The sequence below is a fragment of the Pagrus pagrus genome (genome assembly GCF_965226575.1).
Source record: "Pagrus pagrus genome assembly, chromosome: 23".
NCBI lineage: Eukaryota > Metazoa > Chordata > Actinopteri > Spariformes > Sparidae > Pagrus > Pagrus pagrus.
Window position 1 is genome coordinate 2,711,863 of NC_140205.1, and position 21,086 is coordinate 2,732,948.

Sequence of the window (21,086 nt, forward strand, 5' to 3'; positions counted from 1 at the left end):
AAATACAGATAAAAGACCCGAAGCTGAAGCTGGAGTCAAATATGTCATTCTGCATTACAGCAGCTTAATGTCTGTGCACATCAAGACGACGACGTAATAATGTAAAGAACGAACATTAGTGCGCTGAGAAAACATCCCAAATGACTTCTTCCAGAAATGAGCTGCCGAACATATAAACATCTCCACACAAAGAAGCGACTCAAGGCTGAACTTTAACAATTTATCTGACAAAATAATGTCGTGTCGGTTCACTGAAGCCGACACGTCGACTTATCCGTGACGGGTCAGTCAGTACAAACTCATATGATGGACGTGACGTGATTTTGCGGCAGTAGCAGCGAGCTAGTCACTTCTTATTTCTGGTTTTATGGGGGTCGTCAACAAGCGTTAAGATGCATTACTGAGACCTACTACGACATCGTTATCTGATTGAAATAACAAGCTAAAAGCAATGGTTATATAATCTAAATTATAGGCTAAAAATGATATAAAATTGAAATAATGGGCTGAGAGTAATGGATAAAAGGTTTGAACTCTCAGCTTTTGAGTTAATGCAACCAAACCGAACGTTGACAGTTCTAGTGGATGAAAACATTGTGACATCCACTATTATATCCTTTTGTATATGATTAATAGTTAACTGGAAATCAAATAACACATCTGGAACATAACTGGTGGTATGCTGATGTTCATCTCAGTGGGCCCACTTGGGAACCACTGGTTTATACGATCTGCTGACAGAGTAACTCAGTCTAATAATGTGGCTGCCCTGTTAACTACAGCTGGTGACGTGTCCCTCCACACCCTGCGCAGCAGTGATGAACTGTGGCACTGTGTACCAAGAGACACATCAAAGCTGAGTGTGGTCACATCGAGCCCAACAGACCAGAACCTGACCACACCCAGCTGTGATGAGGGTGTGGTCGCAGTTTCAGGAGCACAATGAAGCTCGCTCTTTATCTGGAAACAAAAGGGGAGAACTGTTTGATAAGAGGTAAAAGTCTCCGCTCAAATATGTAAAGAAAAGCTAAGAATATGTCAGAATGATCAAACCACAGAGTTTCTTTGAGAGCTCGGTAACAATATGTCAATACAAACACCCAATAATAAGGTCAACAAGTGCTCACAGCTCTCAAACCTCCAACAGAAGTGCAAACACTCCTCACCTGATTGATCAAACAGCACTCATGGCCCGTCTGCACCTGGATTACAACCCGGACACGGCGGCTTGTTTACAAACTTCTTCTTATACTTACTAGAGTACTGTGTTCGGTTTATAAAATTTCAGAAAATGGCAAGAAAATGTTGATTAATGTTTCTCAGAGCTCAAGATGACGTCCTCAGCTGTCTTGTTTTGTCAACAACCCAAAGATATTCAGTTTCCTCTCATCCAGGAGGAAAGAAACCAGAAAATAATCACATTTAAGAAGCTGTAATAATTATTCTGTTATCAAAATAGTTGACAATTAATCGATAAGAGGCTGCAGCACTTGTTCTCAGGTCCTGTGGGGTCAAATTTGAAGTAGTACTGCTTGATACCACCCAGAAACAAAGCTGATGATAACCCGCGGATGCCGGATCAGTCCAGGTCGGGACATGTTGCTGAGGTTCTGGTGAATCTGCCCTGAAGACCTCTAATGTGTGTTTGTGTATAAACAAAGGTCTTATTGTAATCCCTGATCCACTTGAGGTTGACATAACTTGAAGCTTAACTTCCTTAATCCCCATCTTTCACTCCCAGTGTGTGTGTGTGTGTGTGTGTGTGTGTGTGTGCTCGTGTATCATCTCTGCTAAGAACTAATTAGAGTTTTTTAATGGACATCTTTTAATGGTCCACACATCGTTAACGTCTGTTTGAGAGTTCAGACTCGGTTTCAGTGTCGAGAGTTAACGGTGAGTCAAACTGGATAATTGTTCTTCTTCCTCTTTGTCTTGAAAAGTGTATTCTGGCCCCGCAGTCACATCTTCTCACCACATTATTAGAAGACTATAATGTCGGTTCTGTTTGTGTATTAAAGCTTCAGTTCCCTGACAGCTGCCTCTTCAGGGAGCTCAAATAAAAGAAAAGAAGAAAAGCAATATAATAAGAGCAAGAGGTGTGTGTGTGTGTGTGTGTGTGTGTGTGTGTGTGTGTGTGTGTGTGTGTGGAGAGTGTCAGTAATTGGCTGATATGTGAGAACAGTGTTTGTGCGAGGTGCACCAGAGTCTCAGCAATAATTCATTTCTTAAAAAACGGCCCGAAGCCTCCAATTAACCCTTTCACCCCCCTCACCCTCTGCCCTCAAACACACACAAGGGGCTGAAGCCGCCAAAATAAACAGCCAATGGCATTCATGGGAACACACAATGCTTTGCTAATGACAGCGGAGGAGGGAGGCCAGCGTGAAAAATGATATAAATACTGGGTGACGAGAGCGAAAGAGAAAAGTAGTTTTACAAGAAAACCAAAAGAAGGGTTTCAGAGATAGAAGAGAAAAGTTGTAATCCTTCCTCACCTGCTCAGTGTTCAGGCCTGTTGATCTCTGGTGACATCAACCACTTCACTCTCCTGAAAGAAACACAAAAAACGACTTAGGTTAATCAACTAGAATGGCACTCAGTAGATTGCTCACCTCCGCCAAGGCCCAAGAGTGCCCTTTTATATTTAATCATGTCTAATCCAATATGGAATAAAACATATTTAACTCTGCCAGATCCGGGTTTTTATTTGGATCCACATCAATTTGTCCTCAATCACAGATACCAGCCTTAGACACCTTAATACACCAGATATTTTCATGATTATTCTGAGAAATTAATGAAAATGTCGATCGATCCGTCCCTTTTATCAGGATCCACACAAAGTTCATGGGGTCTATTCTGGGCTGAGGCCCATCCTCCATCCAAGGTTTACAAGTTTTTGTGTAATCCCACTGACAAACCAACCAACCAACCGACCAACCAACCAACAAACAGACCCATCGACCAACCAACCAACTGACCAACCAACAGACTAACCAACAGACCAACCAACTGACAAACCAACCAACCGACCAACCAACCAACTGACCACAAAACAGACCCATCAACCAACCAACCAACCAACCAGCAAACTGACCAATCAACCAACCAACCAACCAATCGTCAAACCAACAAGCTTTCCAACCAACAAACTGATCAACCAATCAACCAACCAACCAACTGACTGACAGGCAAACCAAACAACCACCCAACACAGATAAAAAAACAACTTACTAACCAACTTTTTCAACCAACCACCTAACATGGGTCAAACACAAAAAAGAGCTATCACCTCGGCTACATTTGCCCCACTGGTCATCTGATATCTCAAAACACATCTTGAATTTGCTGAAACTTAGTGGAATCAATGACCAGCCTGAGGGTTACACTCAAATTACAGGTGAAAGCCAGGTGACATATTTGTCACTGACTGAGTTTCAGCGGAGTGAGTTTCAGGTTCTCATTGTTTTCTTCTCCTGAGGAGTTTAAGAGCCACAATCCAGCCCTCACCTCAAACCTCCTCAAATAAAATTGTTGGTTTCATGTCTACATTTAACCCCAAATTGCTGCATTGTTGCATAAAATCTGTTTTTATAGCCTTCAGACCATCTGCTGTTGTAATCTTCCCGTTTTCCCACAGTCCTGAAAGTTTCATGAGATGCTAATATTAGAGGCGTGATTGTGGCTTAATCGTCACCAAAAAGTAATAAAGTTGAGAAAGACGGTTCTCAGCGTTCGAGCCGGTGCTGTTGTGACATTTTGTGGGTGGGTGGTGGTAACAGGGTGGAGCTGTACAGTACAATAAACCAATATGAGTCTGGCAGTAAAAACATGATGATTGATGACATGAAATGTTTACTGCTTTGAGTTTCAGAAGCACTTTAAAGGGATATGTAAGTATTTAAACAATGGTAATAAATCAATAGTATCTTATTTGCAATTAAAATGATTGTTTCAGGTGCATTGACTCTTTTCTTCATAACAATATAGTTCATTAACAATTAATCTATGTATTCTGTTTCCTGATTATTCTTTGAAAATAATTAAAATCGCCCACTGTGAGTTCCCAGATGCCAACAAGACTAAATATATTTTGTGGTCCTCCGATTTTATCAACACTTTGGTTTTTTGGTCAAACACCAATAAATGCAACAAAATCTTCTTTAGCTTAAATTTACAATTTGATCTAATTAGCAAATATTAGCTTGGTAACAGGCTAAATGAAGGTGGTGTCACACCCTGATCTGAGCTGTTGACATGACATGGTTATTATTACTTGCTAAAGTGAGCATGTTAGAGTTGTCAGTGTTAGCATTGGGCTCAAAGTACAGCTGTATCAGGGCTCCATGTAGTAGACTGTTATTAGGGTTGTTTGGATGTTGATACCAGGAGGGTTGGGCTGATCTAAAAAAGTCAAACCGGTTTGATATGATGCCTGAGACCGGACGAGACCAGAGCGATGATGCCCGATACTCAGCCGCTCCCAAGAGGAACGTAATTAGAGCTCATGAATGAGAGTGTAGCAGCTCCACAGTCCATCAGGACAACTGTGACACATCGTGGTTGATGGGCAGCAACACGTTCCTGATAATGTTTCACAATAAAAGCCTCGTTAGGAAATGAAGGGTTTCTGTCCACTGAGAGGGAGCTGCTGGAGGGCTTTTAATTTGAAGCTGATACAGGAAGTGTTGAGTTTGTATTAACAGCGTAATTTAGCAGCAAATAAAAACAAGGCTTTTTGTACGGCGGGCTACAGAAACAGTCCAGAAGTCTTCACACTGATCCGATATGGGACTCAGATCTTTCTTAGCATCAGAATCGGTGTCCGGAAGAAAACACGAGCATCGGTACGTCTCTAATCCACACAACGCAGTGGAGACGATACTATGAAAACTGGAACAAACTCAGTTACACTTAAATTGAATCCGCCCCAACTGCCACAGCACCTGCCGGATCAAAATGATGGCTGTGTTAATTAAACGTAATTAATTCACAGAAACTGCCAGAAATCTTGTATTATCTATCAGAGAGAAAAGCATATTACTGCCTGGAATAATAACAAAAAGCTGGAGCTCTGCCTGACTTTTAATAGAAGCCTTCATCGGGGCATGAATTAAAACTAAAGACATTTTAATTTGTGATAATACGAGAAGAGAGCCTCAGTTTTTCCTCTCATAACGATAACATTACCGCTCACAGGCTCGCCGGCCTTTTAAAATAAAGGGACTTTTTAACTGAGGAGATAAAGGAAAAAATCAATTTGGGGGAGTAATCTTCATAATGAGACAACCAAACAGACAAAAAACGAGACCGTCTCTGGGAGTGTATAATGAACAAAGAGCAGCCCGAGTGTTGCTGAATAAGCCTCCAGAAATACAGTTCGCAGGTATCTTCATTTTCACTTCACACTCTTAAACCTGACGCAGCCTCGCCTGCAGTGAATGCAGCCTTTCACTGCCCATTGAAACAAACAGCGAAGCAGCCAGCGAGGCGAGACTGTGTGTGCACGTGTGCGCGTATGTGTGTGTGTGCGTGTGTGCGTGTGTGTGTGTGTGTGTGTGGTGAAGTTAGTTTGGCAACACTTCTAACAATGTGTTGAGGCCCTCGGTGCTATCCAACAGAATGGCCCAGTCTGTCTCCACTCTATCTCAAAGAACCATATGCTTCTGGATAGCAGAGCCGACTCCTGTGTGTGTGTGTGTGTGTGTGTGTGTGTGTGTGTGTGTGTGTGTGTGTGTGTCCATATGTTGCAGCATCTAACATCCAACATCTAAACATCCAGATGGCGGAGCATCAGTCGACACAATGTTTCCTTCCATCACCAGGAAGTAGCCTGAAAACCGTAAAAAGACAATAAATATTCATGGTCTGGCGGCTCCGGGGAGCGACCACACCGCCGCCTGACAATTATAATACAAGTTATTTTATTACGATGACAGAAAAAGTATTTTTTGATTTGAAATTCCAAACAGACTGAAGATGACACAGAGAATAAGAAACGCTGTGGTCTAAATAACCCAAAGGAATTCAACCTGAGAGGAAGCGACACGCGGAAAAATTAAAAATCCAGTCGTCCTCGTTTACTTCTGAAGTTTCCATCGGCTCGATTTATGACGGTACGACCGCATCAGTCCAAAAGGAGCCGATCAAAGCCGTGCTTTGTACTTTATCCACCTACATTTTCTTATTTCTCAGGTTCAAAGCTCCCTTTGAGACGAGACAAAAGAGAATTTAAACTTTAATTTAATATCATAACTGCATCCACTCACAATCTGATGAGAACTCTTTCATGCATTTAACTTCATTGTTCACACGCGATTCTGTCGTAAATAAAGATATTCCTTCTCTTGTGAGAGCAGAATAGGATCATTTGTTTAGTTTTTCTCATAACTGAAAGATGCCAAATCATGAAAAGTGAAGTAAAAAGATGAAAAAGCGGCGTAAGCAAACGTTGAGCCCGGTTCAGACCAAAGATACGTGACGAGGTGAAACCGTTTTCAAACGTCGCAGGAGAAAGTTGCAGCAGTGTGAAGCGACCAGTCTCAACTCAATCAGTCAGCTGGTCAGGAAAGAGAAAGTAACCAGTAGCTAACTCTCACATCGAGGTAGAGGGGATGGAGGTGTCGCTATTACAACCAACAAGGCTGCCACACGGCCGACCACAGTGTGAGTCACCCCACCGGATCATTTTAAGGACACGTGCGGACATTTGCAGCCGATTTAGTGGCGACAGTGCCTATTATTCATCTCCGGCTGTGATCGTGCCGACAAAACTGGCTGTTTTTAACGAGACCTCAGGACATTTCCAGACGTGTTTTTGGCGATTGAAAACAGGACGTATTTCCCAAGAAGTCAAGACATTTATTTTGGCGGTTGGGTTGCTAACGTTAGGTCGCTATGGCTCCTTTCCACACTCAAAGCTGCCAAAACTTGACCTGCATAAACTGTCCTGCAAAAAGTGAGCACTAAGCTTCGACCTCATTGCTCATGAACTTGACGAAGCTTTTCTTCATTTAAGTAGCCAGCTAGGCTAACTGACAGCTAACATCGCAAGTGAGGTGATCATCAAAATGCTACGAACAGCAGAAACAAAGAAGAACGGTAAACGCTGAGGTCGGCGGTGCAGGTAACGTTGACAGGAAGCAAACAGACGATATGAAACATAAATATTCCTCATAATCAGTTTCATGTTCACTGCGATCTTGTGCTCAGGTCATTTACTGATGTTTATCAATCATTACGAGGTAATTGTGGCAATTAACATGATCTCAGGTGATATTGTCCTCTCTGTGTTGTTTAACACGCAGCTGCTGTCTGAAGGAGACAGAAGCTGGATTGACGTCGACGGAGTGACACTAATTTTTCAGGGTCGTTTCAATCCGAGGACGGATAAGAAGCGCCTGGACCTCCAACCGTCTGAAACAATTTCAACGAGTTTTATTACATTTTCAGAAGGTTATTGTTCTTTCTTCTCTCAGCTCGGCTCTGCACTGACCTCACTCGTTCTCCCTCTCCTCAATATGAATCAACAACCGCTCTGAATCAGTAAACGGCTCGAAGAAAGGCAGAAGGCCGAGGCCGCTTATTAAATCAGTCAAAGAATGAACTTTACCAAGAACTCCTGTGATGACAATGTGAATTAAATACGTGATTGTCTTGATTTTCTTTCCATTTTTGGCTGAACTGGCGTATAAAAGTGAGGCAGACGGAGGACAGACACACACAGCGGGTCCAGATTGAAGGCAGGGACGCCCTCTGCTCGCTGTCTGACCTCTACGCCGGGAAAGAAAAAGACAAAAGCTTCTCCACACACTGTCTGTCCATCACACACACACACACACACACACACCATGAGTCATGTGTCATGTGCCAACAGCGACGGTCGAACAACAGCAGCCAAGCCTGAAGACAAAGGGCCCAAACACACTTACAGACAAACGAAGCTCACGCTTAATGCTTCGTTTAGAGCATTTAAATATCAACACACACCGAGACGAAGACAAAAGAGGAGGATGAGTTTCATCCTGAGAAGCGTAAAGTTTGGGATATAACTGGTTTCTCCTCGTTGGCTCAGCAGTCTGATATTGTTTGAAACAACTGTGTGGTTTTTTTTAGGGATTAATCTCTCCGCTGCCTCCACGAGGAGCTCAGAGCCAGAAACCAGAGAGCAGTCAGTGCTCAGCGGTCAGTTTGAGAATCTGAGGGACTTAAAAATTCAGTTTTTCTCCTCCTGGGCTCAGGTTAATCCTAAAAATGTGACTCAGCTCTGACGTAGGGATTTAAAACACACTGCAAAATGTGAGTCTGAGCATCATTTGCTCATTTCATCGAGCTCAGCTGCTATTTGTTTTGTTTTTTCTTAATAATTAACCAGTTCGTTTAGTGGACATTTTCTTTTTGGCCGAAAGCAGAAAAGAAACCGTTGGCAGCTTCTTCTGTAACTGATCGGGTTAATCTGGCAGATGGTATCGTGCTCCACACCACGATGTAGCGGTCAAGAGTAAATAAAAAGAAACCTGAAGTCGGAAAACACGAGATTCAGCGAGCCATTCATATCGTTGGTGTCCTTCCTGATGCACCGCTACAGAGCATGAAGGATGAAGGATGAGTGACTCAGAGCCAGGAGGATCCCTCTGGAGACCAGCGCTGGCGTCCTGTTTATGCTCTCGGTCATAAACAGGACGTTAGCCCTCATCTGGTTAGCGCTTCACTATTGGTGCTAACCATTTTACCTTGTAGGGCCAGCATGAAGCTAAGAGCTAAAGAAGGGAATCAGCACACAAGTTTCCTCCACTCCCGTCTGAGGACGTCAGGATCCAGTGAATTAACGTAACGTTGACAAAAATGTCCCACGGCGACTGGAAAGCTACCGACTTGCGAGTGAATCACCACAGACTTCATCATCAGCTGTGATGCTCAGTTTGAGGTGAAGTTGAATGTGAGGTCACAATGTGAAGTCGAGCATGAAATCACAGCTGAAGTGATTTTTCACAGAATCACAGAGGATTTCACAGGATTACATATAAATTAGCTTCCAGACAACAGCCAGCTCCTTTCAGACTCGTCCACACACACACACACACACACACACACACACACACACACACACACACACACCTAGAGAGACACACAAGCTGCCAATTTCACACACACACACATGCTTCCTCTCACGCACGTAACAACAACCTGTACTGACAAATCCATCCGTCAGTCCCGAATCCTTTGGCTACACAGGTGTGGAGACTTTATGTTCAGGTCAGCAGACCTTGTGGCAGCAGACAGGCCTGTTTTTAAAATCCGTTTTACAGCAGACACTTTGAAGTTACAGTAGGAGAAGCACAGGTGGAAATAATGTAATTAATAATGGCTGAACTACATGAAGCGCTTCAGTCTGAGGGGACGGTTCCTGCTGACTCGGTGGCTGGATGATGTTCAGGGGGCGTTCAGCGAGTGACTGAAGCGTCGAGGGTTTGACATCCAGGATTAACAACAGAGCTGTGTCTTTTCCTCAACGCTGGCAAGTGTTGTAAGAAAACCCAAGATAAGTTATTGTAACATTCGTTTAGGTTGAGTTTTAGGAAAACATCGTGGTTTGGCTTTAAAAAAAGACATTTTGGTCTCCACGATCACCGAAAACAGACGGTTCTGGTTCGCCAATGGTGAAAATAGTGAAATATGCCTGTGGTATTATCCCAGGGTCCTTGTTGACGTCTTCAGATGCTTTATTTTCTCATATTAACGATCCAAAACACAAAGATCATCACTTGAGAATGATATATACAGACAAAAGCAGCAAATCCTCACATTGGAGAAGCTGCAGCGTGGAGCTCTGTGTAGCAATTTTCATGTATGAATCACTTTTTTATTGGCCGTATGTTATCTGATTGTAACGTGACGTGAAAATTGACACCGTCGCCGCCCTGCTCGGTTATCTACGATTTGTTGATGCTGTTTAATGCTGCTGGACTTTGGATTTCTTTGTCAAGACTCAAATTTTGTCCGAAGGATGTGACTCAGCGCTCGTCTCAGTGCCGCTCTCCGCTCCGCTGACGGAGAGCAACAGCAGCTAATGTAAGTTTAGGAATCGAGTCCGCTAACACAAACTAACACGACTTCCAGCACAACATGGAGGAATCCAAATTTCAAATAATAGTGAAAAAAGTCCCAGATGACGTCTTCAAATGCTTTTATTTTCTCTGACTGACGGCCCAAAACACAAAGACGTTCAGTTTACAGTGATTAAAAACAGACAAAAGCAGCAAATCCTCACAGCGGAGAAGCTGCAGACGGCTTCAAAAATAACTTGGATGATTAAATCTGCATCAAAATAACTGACAGTTCATTTTCAGTTGATTGACTGATACATTAATGGAGTAATTACAGCTCTATGCTGAATTATTCTGCAGATGAAGTCCCTAAAAAGTATGATATCGCAATCACGGTTTAATGTATGAAATTATACAAATTGTGAATCGGCTTCGAAAGAAAATAGAGGTTTTGTTTTGCGCCCTACCACCCGGCTCTGGTTTAATCTCAGAGATGATATGAGAGAGTTTCACAAACCAAAGGAGAAGATGGTGACAGGTGAAACACTGTGAAGAGGCAGAAAGTGAGTGACGGAGGTGAAACATGCCGTCAGAAAGATAAACGAGCGACTCTGTCAACACAGATGACAAATGTTAAATCCACGCGCGAAAGGCTCAAACTCAAAACTAACGACGTAAATCCTTTTTAAACGCGGGATTGTTAAAAAAAAAAGCGTAAATGACTGCAGACGTGTGCATCCGCGCTGAGTGAGGAGGCTTATTTGTGGAGGATTTTAAGCAATTAGGACAGGAAACACAGGAGCTGTTGCTTCGGCTTCCCCGAGGAATTAAACTATGCATCGCACACACACACACACACACACACACACACACACACAAAAGAGCGAATTCCCACACTGACCGACAACACGGTCTCAGCTGTGAAACATCACGTACACACACACACACACACGAACACACACACACACTTAAACACACTCCCTCAACTTCCTCTTGACCCACTTCCCAAACACAACACACCACCTCTCTGTGTTCATCCCTCCATCTCTCCCCTCGTCGGCTGGAAGCAAAGCAGACCAGACCACTTCTGCTTTGTGTCACCAGATCAGAGGACACACACACACACACACACACACACACACACACACAGTTAATCAGTTTGTTTATGAGGCCAAAGGCATGCAGGGTAAAAAATCCTCCTCCTCAGGGTTCAGAAGGGTAATGACTCCACTGTTACGCTGATAAATTGGGGGTTTATTAAAAGAACTGATGTCCACAGACTGGGATGTTTGCTTTAATGGGCGCTAATCACATGTTTTTTTATCATCAGCTTCACGTATAAATTAATAAGTTTGCTACTGGAAGCAAGGACGTCATTTCCACTAAAAGGAAGAGTCCTTCTCATTAAAACGTCTCTGAACCGTCTCCTCTCGCTGTCGAGCCGCGATGATACAGACGCAAGGAGAGAAGAGGTGATTAAAATGTTGTTTTCTTTCACACGACACCAGACGTCTTTATGAGCATGTAAAGATGGTATGGAGCAGTCTTAGACCTATTATCAGGCCAATATTCAGCATTTTCTGATCAGTATCAGTGATTTTTCTGTCGGATTGACGACAAAACAAACTAATTTAAAAATGTGCCACTCTGCCTCTGATGCAGCTTCCTCTCAACATCCTTCCTTGGCAACACATCAGGATTAACAACCTATAAACACTGAATAATCTGAATCTGCAAAGTAACTAGTAACTAAATGTATCAAAAAATGTCGTGGAGAGGAAGCATGAAGTAGCAGAAAGTGGAAATACTCAAGTGAAGTATCTGAAATTTGTTTTTTTTGTTCATTCCAAGACTGTTTTTTCTAGATTTTGACACAAAATTATAATTTTTTCTGCAAATGAACATCCAAATATCAGCTACTGTTCTCTTTGATTTCTAATAATCTGTATCAGTATCGGCCCTGAAAAAGCCACATCAATGCACCGTAAATAAAAATGTTGATGTGGTCATCACACCTGACTTTCACCTTAAAATTCAAATATCAGCGCCAGCACCACAGCTGAGCTTCAGCTCCTAACGCCTCTACCTTCTGATGACTGTCTTTCAGGGATATAAACGTCAAAGTTTAACTTTAAAACACCTTTTTTTCCATTTGTTAAAGCAGCCAAACGAGACTCATTGAATTAAAGAACAAGCAGAGAAGTGTGTGATCATTCCCGGCTAACTTTAACAGATTAAGACACCTGGTGCGTTTTTAATTCTCAGCATCATAAAAAGGATTCAACTTTTACACCCGGCCTGCTCACTGGAGGCCAGAGAGTCGGTGTTTTCTCTGTATTTCAAACACATAATCACAGGCTGGTGTGCAGTCGGATTGTGTGCCGCAGTGTAAATTAAGTAAGTAATTAGACAACTTTTGGTAAGAATCTCACACACAGGAGTCGCAGTAATTAGTGAGAAAAATACACCCACGTGAGGGTCTGAGGAACGAGGAGGAGATGAAATGAGGAAGGACGGAAGGAGAAACAAAGATGAGGCAGAAAAAGGCGAAGGAGATAAAAGGTGGGTGAGTTTAAACAGAGCTGCAGCAGTTTGTTTAACGCTCTGACAGGAAATGTTGAATCTGGCTCTATCGGTGCGCTCCGATCAAGACGGACCGGCTCCGAAATGAAGTGGAAACTAAACGAATCCGTGTTGATATGTTTGGAGAGAGGAAAAGAGGAGGAAATGAGAAAAAGACAGGAGGGCAGACAAACCTTAAATACTCCAACCAAAAACCAATATGTGAGCGCATTAAAGAGAAAAACTTCTTCTCTATCTCGCGTTCGTCTTCTTCGCCTCCCTTTAACTCCCTCCATATCTCACCTCCCCTCCACTCCCACTCCTCTCCCTGTGAAAACTCATTTCTCAGGATTTATAAACAAATATTATCTTACAACGAGGGTGATATTTCTTTATTTCCCCGGAGAGAGATGACTCATTCAGTTAATGCAACACATTCACACGAGATGCCAAATAAAACCGAGCTCCAGAGTATTGTTGCACATTTAGACGACAAGTTTCTGACACAGATGAGCGAGGGATTCATTAACTGCTCAGGATTTTTTGTAAAGATATTCTATGATGTTAGTTTTTCAGTGAATCGCTTGAATGCTTCTTCAGCTAAATGTCAAAAAAGCTACAAAATGACCTGCTTAAAAACAGTCAGAAACCCAGAGGATATTACATTTGTTAATATTTATGCTTTATTTGTGTAAATATTGACTCTGGAGAAGATTTCACAATATCGTTTATCGTCATATGGCCTAAAAATATTGTGATATTATTTTAAGGTCATACCGCCCAGCCCTATTTGCTAGCATGTTAGCCATTAGCTCACCAACTATAGTAGTTCATTAACTACTTCTAGTGTGACTGGAGCTTTTAAGTGATTAACTAATTATCAAAGTTTAGGAGGCCCAATAAACAAATCCATTAATTGTTTCACCACAAGAATCAGTCAAGACTTTTAGCAATTACCTTGATCCAGAACTTTGTGAAATAAGACAAATCTCACTCTTTTCTTCAGTGGGTAGATTTTGTAACTTTTTGTTTCTCAAGACATTTAAAAAGCAAATATGAGTTTAAAGCTGCAGCACCGCCCCAGGCTGATGTAGACACAAATGGACTGCTGTAATTTAAGTGCAGCTCTGGCAGCTCTCCCATGAGCCGATGAATAATATTTTGGAGAAACTACTGAAAACTTGGAGCAGCATTTCCAAAATATCTCCATCAACCTTTAAAAAAAAACCTCATATCGACTGACAACTGTTGCAGAGGAGGGACGCAGGGCTGGATAAGGTGCTGCAAACACATCTGGTTCTGCTCAACATGACTGACATTCCTCAGGGAGGATTGAGTCAGAGGCTGGGTGGTAATGAACTGGTCTCCAGCTTCATTAAAACCATCTCCCAGCAGGCATCTGTGCTGATCAAGTATGAGGTGTTGACCATGTAAACAAAATACCACAGTGTGATCTGATGCAAGCGGAGGGTGTGGGAGCTGGGCTGACGCTGTGGCCGGCATGTGAAGTTATGACTTTTCCGAGGCTGTCCGTTACTTTGTCAGAGAGCTTCAATGACTTCAGCCAGTAAAAATGTTCTTTCCTGGTTTATTACTTAACTTTTTCAAAATATCTCCCCCGGTATGACTTCAGAGAATTTTCCAAATTTACTTTTGTCTTTCCATGTCGCACTCACGTCTCGACCTTTTATGAGAGTCCAGGAATTCCTTGACTGCAGCCCGCGCTCCTCCGCTGCCTTTTCTTTCCTCAATTGTTCCATGAAATGAATTATTTTCTCTATTCCAGTCTGAGGCTGCGTTTCAGATCAGCACGACATGACAAGAATGCAGCCTCCTCATTCATTTCAATGAGGTGGTGGTGCCAACGTAGAGGATCCAGCCGAAGAAAAGTCGGGTAGAATTTTGTCTCTTAGTCTGATCAGCCTTCAAACTCATGCAGGTGCTACTCAAAGTGGACTTCCCTCCTGTTTCATATTCTCACCTGTACCCGAGCACACTACTTGCACTGTACTTGTACCTGGGTATGGCAGGCCAAGCTTAGCTGGAAGCTGATAACAGCAAGTTAAAAATAATTGACCAATCACAACTAAACATAAACTTGGTCAACCTAACTACTGACATAGCTGGACTGCATTTAATGACTAGAGTGGCTATCAGTGGCTAAAATCCTAGATCTGTCCATTCAGTAGTTTTTGTGTAATCCAAAAACAACCAACAAAACATCCAACAGACACATCAATCAACAAACCAACCAACCAACCAACCAACAGACTAACCAACCAACAAACCAACCAACCAACAGACGCACCTACCAATCAACCAACCAGCCAATTAATAAACCAACCAACCAACCAAGAGATCCATCAATCAACAACCAACCAACCCAGCAACCAACCAACAAACCAATCAACCAACAGATGCACCTAACAACCAACCAGCCAATGAATAAACCAACCAACCAACCAACCAACCAACCAAGAGACCCCTCAATCAACAACCAACAAACCAACCAACCAACCTGGGTGAAAACATAACCCCCTTGGCAGAGATAATTATTTCCATTGTTGTTCAGTGTTTATTCTCGATGCTGTAAGTGATGTAAATACTTAATCAATTATCCAAACACCTTCCTGTCAACTAATCAATTATCTAAATAAGTGATGGAGCTCCTGATGTTGCGTTCCATTTACTGGAAGCTGTCTGACATAGCAACACCAAGGGTCAGCTGTTGGCGAGCGTCTGTGGTCCTAGTTTTTGGGGTTTGTCTGGCACCATTGTCTTTTGGTGTCGCGTCCTGGTGTTATGGAGAGGTATTTCCTCTCACACAGGTGCAGGACGTTCAAACCAGTTGTCTGTCAGCTTTAGTCTTTGCGAGGTGTTCAAGTGCAGCTTTTGTGCTGATACACCGGCGCCGGGACGCACCAGAAGTTCTTTGATGTCAGTGTGGTGTGTCCGGGCCCTTGGAGCCGTGCAGATAACTTGACTAAGAATGTTGCATTTTCATAGTGTTGGCACGATCCATCTCCTCAGATTCTCCAATATTAAATTCTTCTGACCGGTAACTACTTAATAACAACAATTTGTTCAAAATGTAGCTGTGAAAACACGACTTTCCACAATAGTATCACTTATATAAAATCTACAAAGCCACATGAGATACAGGGTGAAAGTTTTGTCTCAAACAGCTGCTTCAGTTTGATTTTTCTTAAATCGCAGACACCTATTTTGGGAGGTAAATACAATCCATCACACCTCGTACCCCTGTCTCTCTGCGCGGGGCTTAATCGAGCAGAAATGCAATATAAAAAAATAATATTCCAAACACACAATCGAAACCCAGTCAAAAGACGACGTGGCTCCCACCCAAATCAGCAGCAGCAGCAGAGAAAATCAGAACTTCTCTCTCTCTGTGATGGAAAATGAAATGCCAAGCCTGGCTAAGGACATAATGAAAAAGCTATTATCAGCATGAGCTTTCATCAGCACTGCATTCAACCATGTTCAATACAAACTGATTCTCTCATCTCATGCTGTACCCATCTGAATGCTGGGATATAATAAAGGAGGTGAGATAAGAGAGAGAGATCACATTTTCGTTTTTTCTCCCCTGTTGCATCAGCACATTTACAGACGAGAGGAGCCACACACGGACACATTCGCCGCCACAAAGGCCGGCACAATCAGCCTCTCATTGTAGGAATCTGATCGAATCATTAGTGCGGCCTGTACGTATGTTTGCATGTTCACTTTCTTTACCTCCTGTTCATCTGTAAGCTTCCTTGTGTCCGATTCTTAGAAGTATTTAGTCTCTTCCCATCCGTCGCCTTCAGCAGCATTACCGCTTCTGTATTCAAATACATCCTCTTCATACAATATTCAGAGAAATAGTGAATTATATATATATAATAATACAATATTCAAACAATACCCAGCATATATTAAGGTCTAATGAGGAGGGGCTGAAGTCAGGACTGTCAACTATGAACTATGAGATCTGACAGCGAGAATGTGACTCTCTAAGCAGCTTAAATATTTTGTAACGGCTCCTCTGGAAAAAACACTTAGAGGATGTGAAATCCTCTGCAGGACCCTTCGCAATATATTTTATAATTTAGCATTAAACCTCTGTGCAGTGCAAGACGGGATATCTGAAAGGATCATTTCAGTTAATTACAACATTCCTCTTCTTTTCAAAGCTTTGGTCATCGTTTCCCTCAGCGGTGATAACATCGTACCCTCACAAGACCCATCCTGGCCGAGTATGATTCAAGGACATGGAGATAATACTCTTGGGAAGATCTGATTTGTTTCTTTATCACATCAAAATTGAAAAATAAACAGTTGTCAGATGTCAGAAATGTTGGAAAGAGTGAAGATCAACTCATGTAAAACACTCACATGCTTTTAGGAAAATAACAGTTTTCTTCCCAGTCGGAAAGATAAAAATATTAACGTTTCCACAGACATGATAACATTTGTACGTGTCAGAGGTTTTTGTTGTCTTTAGCTGGAGGGGATGATGGTGGTTTTACAGGCAACAAGTTTGGCAAGCCAGTGACCGCAGTTCAAGAGCGTGTCTCAACATTTGTAAGCAAACCTGAGCCGACAAAAAACAGAAATATTTGACAGGAAGTTGGGACGTTTCCAGACAGCTCTTTCTGACAAGATATCGAGACATCTCCAGCCACATTTGTGGCAACAATAACAGGTATTTTATGCCAAAACAGGATCTTTTCCTTGTCTGAAACTACTGGATATTTTCGATGAGAGACCACAGCGTTTCAACGTCTTCATTTGTATTGGCAAAAATTGGATATTTTTGACAGGAAGTTGGGACATTTCCAGCAGTGTTTGTGGCAACAAAACCGAAATTATCTTTTCCTTGTGTGAAACCACTGGAAATTATTGACAAGAGACAACTGCATTTCAGCGTCTTTAAGTAGAAGGTTTGTGGTGACAAAAAAAACATATTTTTGATGGGATGGTTGAGCCGAGTTTGTGGCAACAAAACCAGGTGTTTTTAACACGACTTCGGGACATCAGGCATGTTTGTAGCGACCAAAACATGTTTTCCAAACTCAAAGTTATCTGTGGTTCTTGTTCCGTACGTTGCCAGGATCTATTCTGCCGGTCTTTTGGGAAATAGAAAATGCTTCGACGAGTAATGGGACATACTGTAAGGTGCTTATGAGTTATTTATTTGTAATTTATTTGGTAAAATATACTGTTGAAAGCAAGTTTTAAAAAAAAGTATTATAAAAGGGGAAAGGTAGTGCCACTGACAAAGACCAGTGACTAATAATGATTGAAGAAATCTACTTAACGGAAAAAAAGTGACACAAATCTCGAGATGAAAAGAAGCACAACTGGAAGAAAAATGGAAAAATATGGACATTAAACGAGACTCAAAATGGCGAAGTATTCCTCTAAATGTGCAGTTCATGCAATTATTCAGTTCTCAGTCTGCTGGACTGAATAATCCATCCACAGTGGTGCACATGTTCACTGTGCTGACTTTAAGCTGTGATACTCAATCAGCATTTGAGCCTTTTTAAAAAGAGACTTTTCTGGAGCAGGAAGGGGACTGTTACATCTGCTGACAGTAATACTGACAGTCCCTGTCTTCTCCAGAGAGTGTGTGTGTGTCTGTGTGTGTCTGTGTAGTTCACATTTTTTGTGCGAGCGTTCACAGCTGCAGCTCCCCTCTGAGACACACAAACACCCACACAGAAATAAAGATGCAAACACACTGAACTTCCTTCTGCACAACAAACCAGAGCTTTCCTGTACAGCTCCCAGAGGAAGGTGGGAGAATGTGTGTAGGCCTACAGTATATGTGTGTGTGTGTGTGTACACTACGCTGTAAGAAGTGTTTTATCTTTTGTTTGGTTTTTTTGAGACGAGCTTCTCTGAAAAAGAAACTCGATATGAACATTATATTCATATTATACAGCAGTGGATTGGACGGATATAAACATTAATACTTTGTTTCTCAATGGGCTTTAATTAAGTGGGCTTAGTCACACCAAAAGGAGGCAGGACTGCAACTAATTACTATGATTTTATTTATTGAATGCATTTATTTAGTTGTTGCATGTCACATATACACATCCAAAATCCAAAATAAAGCAAGGAATCTCTGTTTGCTATTTGCAAATCTGGAGAAGCATTCATCCAATTTATTTCATACTTGGCCTGTTTGTTGCTGAAGACTCAAAGAAGTGCAGAGTCAAATTTGGTACAATTTGGACGTGCGACACCTTCGATATTAATGAATTTCCCTCTCATGTGATCTTGTGGGGAAGCAGACGTAAACAAGATAAACAAAATGGAGATTAGCGTGAAAAAAAACTAAAACAGACGGTTAGACAAGTCTGGATGAGTGGGGAGACTGGTTTTTCTATTTTTCAGAGAGAGATGGAGGTGAGATTTTAAGTTTCTGTCAACAATAGTACGCTAGCTAACGTTAGCCTCAAGGGCTAGAATGTTTACCGTCAAAATCAGCGGCTTCGAGACGCCTCTTGTGTGATTTGACTCGTAAAAGTACCAACGTAATCATTCAGATGTTGTTTCAAATACGTACAGTATAATATTTTAGCCCTAACTCTTTAGAATCAAAAAAAGTTTGAAAATTAACTGAAAAATCTTATTTTGAGTCTCGACAGTGCAGGACTGTGACCTGGGCCGGGTAATGTTTGACGTTTTTATCAGCCAAGATGATAACATACCGAAGTTTCTGTTCCTGATAACTTAAAGGTCAAACTGACAACATTGTTATGTAGACAAATCTTTTTTTTTTTTAAATAACACATCTACAGAGCTTGTAGAAATGTGCAGAACACAAGGATCTCTTTTCATTAAAAACATCATAACTGTGAATCAATCATTTTAAAAAGTTTGTTTTTCTGACAGTACGCTCCAGCTTCTAACAAGGTTTGTGAGCCAACAGTATAAATCATGTGATATTTGACTCCAGTCCTGGTAGTTGCCAGTTTGTGGGGGGAAAAAACGCCCTAACGTTACCTAGCGTTCTTGCCGTCAGTGTTAGCAACGTTAGCCACAACAAACTGGAAGCCACCTGAGGGTGCAGGAAACAGCACACATGATAACTTTAGATACACACTGTTTAATAATAACAGCCAGCCTGCAGGTTGGTGATAAACATCAGCACAGTTCTATTAATGCTTTATTATTACAGCTGAACCACTTCCTGGATCAGTGGGACTATCAGATCGTCTCCCACGTGTTTACACTCAAACACGTTCACACTAGAGAATAATGTGTTTGTGTGTTATAAGGCCACATAATTAGGTAACAGCTCTGCAAAACTATGTGTTGACACAGCAAGTCCAGTTTAATGAACTGCTTTTATGAGAATGTTATATGACACAGCCTATAGAAAGACAAACAGGAGGTCTTTGTCTGAGTGCAGGAATGTATCAATAAAACAACATGAGGCGTTAACTGGCTCACGAGGCTGCAACACTGGCTGGAGAAAGTTGATGAATGGCTCAGTGTGGTGCCAGAAAAAGGTCATGTTGTTACTAAAATACAGTGGATGAACAAAACAATTCATCTAAAATGCTGAAAAACAATGAAACAACATTTATTTGGTGATAACCTTTAATTTGTCACGCTTTCTGTGTGCTGTGTCGTCATTAAACGAGGTAACCACCCACTCACTGGAGCTACTCATGTGTTCATATTACTGTTGTAATGAGCTGACTGGATGTAGACTGCAGGTTTAATCCTGTCATTGGCCTCCTATTTCACTTCGCTGTCTGCATGTTACCGTTTTCAAAATCTCTTTCTCTACAGGAAACACCGGCCCCACACAGGGGGAGAGCTGATAGTCACCTACTGCAGGAAAGACACTGACCAGGTATAAGTACCTCATACAACCCTGCATCAAAAGACCCAAAAAAACACCAGAGAACATGGACAAGTGTGTTTTTTAACTGGAAAATGTCCCGCTCTGCACTCGTCTTGGTCTGAAACACCTCCATCTTAAACATAAAAACATCACCTCGAGCTTCAGGAAATCAAAATAAATACTCTAAACCTCAAAAATCAACCTTAGGACTGGGCGCTCGGAGAACAAAGCGAGTGTCAGCATTAGACAACGAGCAGCGGAGCTTAACTTAAGTAGATACTTTTAGTTATTTTTGACTTTTTTCAGCTAAAAATCTTCCGTATTGCACCTTTAAAGAAGAGATGTGAAAATGTGAAAAGAGTAAAGTCAGTGTTTTCTCACCTGTTCAGTGTTCGTGCCTGTTGAACCGTGATGACGTGAACCTCCTCACTCTCCTCCTACACAAAAACACAAACAATACATTTGTTATTAAACTGTTGGGCTGCGTTATGATTTACAGATCAGTCGTGCTAATGAAGAAATCCATGATACTTTATTCAGGCATCGTCAAATTGTACAAAAACATGCAACACATGCAAACATACACATTCATGTCTGAGGAGAAC

At 41.8% G+C, this 21,086-nt stretch overlaps 1 protein-coding gene across 1 annotated transcript in view; it reads right to left on the reverse strand.

Annotated features, from left to right (window-relative positions):
- LOC311252453 (plexin-B2-like) overlaps positions 1-21,086 on the reverse strand; it is a 175,379-nt gene that overhangs the window by 100,535 nt on the left and 53,758 nt on the right. Inside the window, exons 2-3 of the mRNA XM_084345606.1 lie at positions 20,863-20,918; positions 2,496-2,548 (exon numbers count right to left, since the gene is read on the reverse strand). The gene's annotated coding sequence lies outside the window, so the exon portion shown is untranslated. The remainder of the gene's footprint in view (positions 1-2,495; positions 2,549-20,862; positions 20,919-21,086) is intronic.